We start from the raw sequence: 10,000 nt of genomic DNA on the forward strand, positions 1-10,000 counted from the left end.
TATTTTTATTATTTTTATAATTTTTTTTATTATTTTTTATTTTTTTATTTTTAAATTTATTATTATTATTATTTTATTTTATTTTATTATTTTTAATTATTTTTTTTATTTTTTTAATTTTATTATTATTATTTTTTATTATTTTATTATTTATTATTATTATATTTTTATTATTATTATTATTTATTATTATTATTTTATTATTATTATTTTTTATTATTATTATTTATTATTATTTTATTATTATTATCATTATTATTTTATTTTATTTTATTTTTTATTATTATTTTTATTTTATTATTATTATTATTTTTGTTATTATTATATTATTATTATTATTATTATTATTATTATTATTATTATTATTATTTTATTATTATTATTATTATTTATTATTATTATTATTATTACCATTATTATTATTATTATTTTTTATTATTTTTTTTTTTTATTATTATTTTATTTTTATTATTATTATTATTATTTTTATTATTATTATTTTTATTTTTTATTTTGGCGCGAGTGTTGGCGTTAAAATGAATTGAACGTAGAAAAAACTGCAGCCGGAATTTGTTTTAAGATTTTCCCTTAGAATCTCGGGAAAGATAAAATAAACAACGAGGAGGTTTTAAAAGAAATTGGAGTACACCAACTTTTGGAAAAACCATCTGTAAAGGACAGTTTTAAATTTTTGGACTATTTACAAAAAAACGGAATTGAAAAGGGTTCTATTACGGGAAAGTATCTGGGTAGAAAAGAAGAGTGAAAGGAGGATAGATTACATTGACAATCTGAACGGATGGATTGGTGGAGGAGGAACAGGAATCTAATTGAGAAGATCTGAGGACTTATAGGGTTGGAGGGACATGATTGTCGATGGCTAAGAAGGCCCTGGCACTTGATGATGATGATTGATGATGTTTATCACTAAAATGTGCCGCTATCAATTGCTAGTGTCCGTTTCACGCTAAAGAAACCGGGATAAACTCCGACTCCAAGGACCGAATGGCTCTGTAGGACTACAACTTGAATCTGAGACTGAAATACGAATACGCGGACTGATTTTTTCTCTGTCGTCAATCTATTTTGTTGGTAATGTATTTATGTTTTCATTGTTGTGTTTTGTTTTTTGGTTGATGTTGTTGTTGGCTGAAGAATGATTTTGGGCCTAAAACTTCTGTGATGGTATTTTGTTCCATTTTTAAGCATTATATTCTTCATTTAGGTTTGTTTTACTTTTTACAGTCCACAGCTTCTTGCAGCGTAGTATCACTTTGATTTGTTATAGACTGGAGTCATATCTTAAGGGTAGCAACAAAAATTGCTATTTCGGCATGAAACTATCAAATATCCCATACTAATACTACTATAGAATTATCGCATAAAGGTGAATTTTAAAACTTCATGAGAAAGATAGTTTTAGAACCTAACAATAGGCAATGAAAAAATATGGAGAGACAGACAGATAGAGAGAGAGAGGGAGAGAGAGAGAGAGAGAGAGAAAAGAGAGAGAGAGAGAGAGAGAGAGAGAGAGAGGGAGAGAGAGAATGAAAGAAGAGAGAATATGTGTTGTTGTTGGCCAGAGACCCCTTGTAAAGCGCTGTGATCATGTTTAGTGGGATATTTCTCTATACAAATGCTCTAGTTTTCTTGTTTTTTTTTTTGTTTCAGAGTCAGCGTGTCCTCCTCACCAAGAAGGCGATGTTGGAGGTAAAATCACAGACACCGATGAAGTCAACGATGATACTGTTATGAGTGCAACGCTATATATAATGTATTGAAAAAAGTAGGGTTAGCATACATTTTAAAGGAAATAATACATTCACAAGGGGCCCTGTCCCAATGGCCCAGTTGGTGGTAGAGCACTCGCTTCACACGCAAGGGACCAAGATCGATCCCGGGTGCAGTCTAGAATTTTTTCTGACCCTCCCCCCCCCCTGTACATCCAGCAGTGATTTTGTAGCTGGATCTGTTAGATCTGTCATTAAGTACTTTGCAGTTGATAAGCGTCCTATCCAAAGGTTAGCAAGCATTTGCCATTTTCAATTTCATGCTACAGAAACCGGGATAAACTCCAGCTCTATATGCCTAATGACTGTGAAGGAGAACTTACTTAAATACATTAACAAAATGAGTATGCATAGTATAATTAAGAGGGTATAATTCAATTTTATTTTTTAGTAATACTTTACCTTATATTTTAATATCGTAAACTTTTATATCTAATTTAATATATCAAATTTGAAAGTGTAATTTAATTTAGAGACTGTTTTAGCAACGTATTTTTAGCCTACATTTCAAATAAAATTTACAATAAGGTGTAATGTACGGAGGAACGTTGATTGCAAGTAAATGTTATAATAATGCTATGATTTATGGAGGAACGTTGATTGCAAGTTAAATGTTACAATAATGGTATAATTTATAGAGGAACGTTGATTGCAAGTAAAATGTTACAATAATGGTATAATGTATAGAGGAACGTTGATTGCAAGTAAAATGTTACAACAATGGTATAATTTATAGAGGAACGTTGATTGCAAGTAAAATGTTACAATAATGGTATAATTTATAGAGGAACGTTGATTGCAAGTAAAATGTTACAATAATGGTATAATGTATAGAGGAACGTTGATTGCAAGTAAAATGTTACAGTAATGGTATAATAGAAAGTGCCAGAAGACAATAGAGAATAAAAATTTTTCGCGGCGGTGGTGGGTTCGAACCTGCGACCTTATTGGTACGACAACTCCGCCTGGCAGGTGAGAGCGTGGCTCTACCGTGTGAGCTATCAACGAACACAAAAATATTCGTTCAAACTCAAAGTCATTACTAGATCCCTCTCTCACCCACTTCTTGAGACCGCCGATTCGTTCGTACACCACCATCGCGAAATATTTTGACCAGCAGTTAAGCTTAATAGCCAATATTCTCAACACAAACATATAACATAGAAACGATTGAGACATTGAGTATGCTCCGGTGTATGGGGTGAATTTTTAATTCAGAAAAGTGAGTGGAGCAGGCACTTATGTTGGTAACAACAAGATATGAAGTGAATAGAAAAGTGCCAGAAGACAATAGAGAATAAAAATTTTTCGCGGCGGTGGTGGGGTTCGAACCTGCGACCTTATTGGTACGACAACTCCGCCTGGCAGGTGAGAGCGTGGCTCTACCGTGTGAGCTATCAACGAACACAAAAATATTCGTTTCAAACTCAAAGTCATTACTAGATCCCTCTCTCACCCCACTTCTTGAGACCGCCGATCGTTCGTACACCACCATCGCGAAATATTTTGACCAGCAGTTAAGCTTAATACCAATATTCTCAACACAAACATATAACATAGAAACGATTGAGACATTGAGTATTCCGGTGTATGGGGTGAATTTTTAATTCAGAAAAGTGAGTGGAGCAGGCACTTATGTTGGTAACAACAAGATATGAAGTGAATAGAAAAGTGCCAGAAGACAATAGAGAATAAAAATTTTTCGCGGCGGTGGTGGGGTTCGAACCTGCGACCTTATTGGTACGACAACTCCGCCTGGCAGGTGAGAGCGTGGCTCTACCGTGTGAGCTATCAACGAACACAAAAATATTCGTTTCAAACTCAAAGTCATTACTAGATCCCTCTCTCACCCACTTCTTGAGACCGCCGATTCGTTCGTACACCACCATCGCGAAATAATTTTGACCAGCAGTTAAGCTTAATAGCCAATTTCTCAACACAAACATATAACATAGAAACGATTGAGACATTGAGTATGCTCCGGTGTATGGGGTGAATTTTTAATTCAGAAAAGTGAGTGGAGCAGGCACTTATGTTGGTAACAACAAGATATGAAGTGAATAGAAAAGTGCCAGAAGACAATAGAGAATAAAAATTTTTCGCGGCGGTGGTGGGGTTCGAACCTGCGACCTTATTGGTACGACAACTCCGCCTGGCAGGTGAGAGCGTGGCTCTACCGTGTGAGCTATCAACGAACACAAAAATATTCGTTTCAAACTCAAAGTCATTACTAGATCCCTCTCTCACCCACTTCTTGAGACCGCCGATTCGTTCGTACACCACCATCGCGAATAATTTTGACCAGCAGTTAAGCTTAATAGCCAATATTCTCAACACAAACATATAACATAGAAACGATTGAGACATTGAGTATGCTCCGGTGTATGGGGTGAATTTTTAATTCAGAAAAGTGAGTGGAGCAGGCACTTATGTTGGTAACAACAAGATATGAAGTGAATAGAAAAGTGCCAGAAGACAATAGAGAATAAAAATTTTTCGCGGCGGTGGTGGGGTTCGAACCTGCGACCTTATTGGTACGACAACTCCGCCTGGCAGGTGAGAGCGTGGCTCTACCGTGTGAGCTATCAACGAACACAAAAATATTCGTTTCAAACTCAAAGTCATTACTAGATCCCTCTCTCACCCACTTCTTGAGACCGCCGATTCGTTCGTACACCACCATCGCGAATAATTTTGACCAGCAGTTAAGCTTAATAGCCAATATTCTCAACACAAACATATAACATAGAAACGATTGAGACATTGAGTATGCTCCGGTGTATGGGGTGAATTTTTAATTCAGAAAAGTGAGTGGAGCAGGCACTTATGTTGGTAACAACAAGATATGAAGTGAATAGAAAAGTGCCAGAAGACAATAGAGAATAAAAATTTTTCGCGGCGGTGGTGGGGTTCGAACCTGCGACCTTATTGGTACGACAACTCCGCCTGGCAGGTGAGAGCGTGGCTCTACCGTGTGAGCTATCACGAACACAAAAATATTCGTTTCAAACTCAAAGTCATTACTAGATCCCTCTCTCACCCACTTCTTGAGACCGCCGATTCGTTCGTACACCACCATCGCGAATAATTTTGACCAGCAGTTAAGCTTAATAGCCAATATTCTCAACACAAACATATAACATAGAAACGATTGAGACATTGAGTATGCTCCGGTGTATGGGGTGAATTTTTAATTCAGAAAGTGAGTGGAGCAGGCACTTATGTTGGTAACAACAAGATATGAAGTGAATAGAAAAGTGCCAGAAGACAATAGAGAATAAAAATTTTTCGCGGCGGTGGTGGGGTTCGAACCTGCGACCTTATTGGTACGACAACTCCGCCTGGCAGGTGAGAGCGTGGCTCTACCGTTGAGCTATCACGATACACAAAATATTCGGTTTCAAACTCAAAGTCATTACTAGATCCCTCTCTCACCCACTTCTTGAGACCGCCGATCGTTCGTACACCACCATCGCGAATATTTTGACCACAGTTAAGCTTAATAGCCAATATTCTCAAACAAACATATAACATAGAAAACGATTGAGACATTGAGTATGCTCCGGTGTATGGGGTGAATTTTTAATTCAGAAAAGTGAGTGGAGCAGGCACTTATGTTGGTACACAAGATATGAAGTGAATAGAAAAGTGCCAGAAGCACACGAGAATAAATTTTTTTCTCTGTTGTCTGGTGGGCACTTTCGATTACCTCACCTTATTGTTGTTACGACATATGCCTGCTCTGCAGGTGCAAGCTGTGGCTCTCCGAATGTGAAGATACCACGAACACGAAATATTCTTCAATCTCAAGTCATTACTAGATCCCTTCTCACCTTCTTGAGACATATTCGCATTCGTCTACCACCAGTCGAAAATTTTTGCGCATGGTTATAGCTAATGGCTCAATAAGTGCTGCAACCAACTATAATAACATTGAACGATTGAACAGAGATATCTCTTTATGTGTTCATTTATAGTTCAGGTGAGAGCAGGCACCTTACTTCTGTAGCAAAGATTGAGTACCAAAAGGTGCAGGTTGACAACGGAATAAATTTTATAATTGGTCTTTGCACTTTTCAACTCATATTTGTTGTTACCAACAGTAAGCCTGCTCCACTCACTTTTCGATTACAAAATCATTCACCCATACACCGGCATACTCATGTCTCAATCAGTTTTACAATGTTTATATGTTTGTGTTGAGAATATTGTGGTATAAGCTTAAACTGCTGGTCAAAATATTTCGCGATGGTGGTGTACGAACGAATCGGCGGTCTCAAGAAGTGGGTGAGAGAGGGATCTAGTAATGACTTTGAGTTTGAAACGAATATTTTTGTGTTCGTGATAGCTCACACGGTAGAGCCACGCTCTCACCTGCCAGGCGGAGTTGTCGTACCAATAAGGTCGCAGGTTCGAACCCCACCACCGCCGCGAAAAATTTTTATTCTCTATTGTCTTCTGGCACTTTTCTATTCACTTCATATCTTGTTGTTACCAACATAAGTGCCTGCTCCACTCACTTTTCTGAATTAAAAATTCACCCCATACACCGGAGCATACTCAATGTCTCAATCGTTTCTATGTTATATGTTTGTGTTGAGAATATTGGCTATTAAGCTTAACTGCTGGTCAAAATTATTCGCGATGGTGGTGTACGAACGAATCGGCGGTCTCAAGAAGTGGGTGAGAGAGGGATCTAGTAATGACTTTGAGTTTGAAACGAATATTTTTGTGTTCGTTGATAGCTCACACGGTAGAGCCACGCTCTCACCTGCCAGGCGGAGTTGTCGTACCAATAAGGTCGCAGGTTCGAACCCCACCACCGCCGCGAAAAATTTTTATTCTCTATTGTCTTCTGGCACTTTTCTATTCACTTCATATCTTGTTGTTACCAACATAAGTGCCTGCTCCACTCACTTTTCTGAATTAAAAATTCACCCCATACACCGGAGCATACTCAATGTCTCAATCGTTTCTATGTTATATGTTTGTGTTGAGAATATTGGCTATTAAGCTTAACTGCTGGTCAAAATATTTCGCGATGGTGGTGTACGAACGAATCGGCGGTCTCAAGAAGTGGGTGAGAGAGGGATCTAGTAATGACTTTGAGTTTGAAACGAATATTTTTGTGTTCGTTGATAGCTCACACGGTAGAGCCACGCTCTCACCTGCCAGGCGGAGTTGTCGTACCAATAAGGTCGCAGGTTCGAACCCCACCACCGCCGCGAAAAATTTTTATTCTCTATTGTCTTCTGGCACTTTTCTATTCACTTCATATCTTGTTGTTACCAACATAAGTGCCTGCTCCACTCACTTTTCTGAATTAAAAATTCACCCCATACACCGGAGCATACTCAATGTCTCAATCGTTTCTATGTTATATGTTTGTGTTGAGAATATTGGCTATTAAGCTTAACTGCTGGTCAAAATATTTCGCGATGGTGGTGTACGAACGAATCGGCGGTCTCAAGAAGTGGGTGAGAGAGGGATCTAGTAATGACTTTGAGTTTGAAACGAATATTTTTGTGTTCGTTGATAGCTCACACGGTAGAGCCACGCTCTCACCTGCCAGGCGGAGTTGTCGTACCAATAAGGTCGCAGGTTCGAACCCCACCACCGCCGCGAAAAAATTTTTATTCTCTATTGTCTTCTGGCACTTTTCTATTCACTTCATATCTTGTTGTTACCAACATAAGTGCCTGCTCCACTCACTTTTCTGAATTAAAAATTCACCCCATACACCGGAGCATACTCAATGTCTCAATCGTTTCTATGTTATATGTTTGTGTTGAGAATATTGGCTATTAAGCTTAACTGCTGGTCAAAATATTTCGCGATGGTGGTGTACGAACGAATCGGCGGTCTCAAGAAGTGGGTGAGAGAGGGATCTAGTAATGACTTTGAGTTTGAAACGAATATTTTTGTGTTCGTTGATAGCTCACACGGTAGAGCCACGCTCTCACCTGCCAGGCGGAGTTGTCGTACCAATAAGGTCGCAGGTTCGAACCCCACCACCGCCGCGAAAAATTTTTATTCTCTATTGTCTTCTGGCACTTTTCTATTCACTTCATATCTTGTTGTTACCAACATAAGTGCCTGCTCCACTCACTTTTCTGAATTAAAAATTCACCCCATACACCGGAGCATACTCAATGTCTCAATCGTTTCTATGTTATATGTTTGTGTTGAGAATATTGGCTATTAAGCTTAACTGCTGGTCAAAATATTTCGCGATGGTGGTGTACGAACGAATCGGCGGTCTCAAGAAGTGGGTGAGAGAGGGATCTAGTAATGACTTTGAGTTTGAAACGAATATTTTTGTGTTCGTTGATAGCTCACACGGTAGAGCCACGCTCTCACCTGCCAGGCGGAGTTGTCGTACCAATAAGGTCGCAGGTTCGAACCCCACCACCGCCGCAAAAAATTTTATTCTCTATTGTCTTCTGGCACTTTTCTATTCACTTCATATCTTGTTGTTACCAACATAAGTGCCTGCTCCACTCACTTTTCTGAATTAGTAATGGTATAATGTATAGAGGAACGTTGATTGCAAGTAAAATGTTACAATAATGGTATAATGTATAGAGGAACGTTGATTGCAAGTAAAATGTTACAGAAATGGTATAATGTATAGAGGAACGTTGATTGCAAGTAAAATGTTACAATAATGGTATAATGTATAGAGGAACGTTAGTTGTCTAACAAAACGATGGACTGACTGGCCATTTAGTTTGAGCAAAATTGAAATATGTGAGTGGAATTGGGTTGCATTGTTCCGTACAACATCATCATTGAATTTTTCACCCTTGGTCAGGGTATAGGCCACAATCCTTCTCTATCCTGAGCTAACCTTTTTTTTATCTCGTTCAATGTCTTATCACTTCTCTGTATATCAGCTTCATTAATTTTTCTCCATGTTCCTCGTGGCCTCCCCCTTGATCTTCTGCCCTGAGGGTTCCAGTCCAATACTGTCTTGGTTATAGTGGAGTCATTCTTTTAATGGTGTGCACATCCAATCCACCTCCATCGTCTTCTTCCTATTTCCTCTCCCACTGGTTTTTGATGTGTTCTTTTCCATACTTCTTCAATTTTCATTCTATCCCTCCATTTTATTCATAAGCATGCACCTGTTTACGAATATCTTTACCTTCCTGTGATGCATTCCAAGGTCTAAGCAACCAATGTTAAATTGTTATCATTATTATTAATACACAAATACACCGCTTTCATCGCAATTTTTCACAGTAATAATGTTCTGTATCTGTATCTGTAAGGTTGGCGCTGAAGAAACCAATGGTCTCGTTTTATTTCAGCGGCGTCCTCATTGGGCGCGGGCCCATGTCAGTCGGGCCTTGAAATCGTTTAGGTGTGGTGCCATGACGACCAGTTCATCCAGCCCATTCCACTCCGAGATAGTTCTAATGAAGAAAGAATTTTAATTGTTTTTGTTTTCTGTTTTATTTTGGGGGGGGGGGGGGTTATTTTATTTTTGGGCAGAAAGAGCTCCTTAATGGACGTAAAAAGCGATTTTTATTTCTGTTTTGAGAATAAAGAAGCGGAATTTTTTTTTAAGTTTTAGTTAAGCCTTGGATCGATGTCAAGGATGGGAATCGTCCTAGATAACCTAAGCATTCTACCATTTGTACACTGTTGGAGAGACAGTAGATCGCTTAGATATTCTAGAATCGTTCTGTGAAATGATTTGAAGATGAGCATACTATCCTTGTACGTACTTGTACCTTTTATAAATTCCTCCTCATCAGTCCTGAAAACTTGAATAATACAATGAATGTGCTTTGTGGTGACATCCTTATAAATAGAATGAAGTTGACGTCGCTCAAGTCTTTGTTATTATTTGTTTTTTTCTTTTTTTTGCCATCCACGTTTATGAGTAATTCTCACTAAACTGTATATTATCCAGATGATAAACGTTTAAGGTTACACATAGTTCTATGTGTTGATCCGTTATACTTCCGGATGGCAATGTTGTGAGCTTCTTAGCCAAGTGCACGCTATCTATAGACATATCAAAGATAAATAATACCAAATGAACTTAATTAAAATACAAACTAGACAAAGAGCATAGATAGCACCCTTGTACTTTTGTTTGCAAATTCTTCCTTCATTTGCCATTATTGTTAAATGTCCTGAAATGATTTTTTTTATTCAATAATTTATGTTAACAGATATTTTTCGTCTGTATGCATATG

At 37.8% G+C, this 10,000-nt stretch overlaps 1 long non-coding RNA gene across 2 annotated transcripts in view; it reads left to right on the plus strand.

Moving 5' to 3' along the window:
• LOC144980273 (uncharacterized) overlaps window positions 1–10,000 on the plus strand; it is a 106,163-nt gene that overhangs the window by 7,570 nt on the left and 88,593 nt on the right. The window lies entirely within an intron of this gene.

Source organism: Berghia stephanieae, chromosome 9 (assembly GCF_034508935.2).
Source record: "Berghia stephanieae isolate SIO BIC M18660-M18661 chromosome 9, UCSD_Bste_1.3, whole genome shotgun sequence".
Classification (NCBI taxonomy): Eukaryota; Metazoa; Mollusca; class Gastropoda; order Nudibranchia; family Aeolidiidae; genus Berghia; species Berghia stephanieae.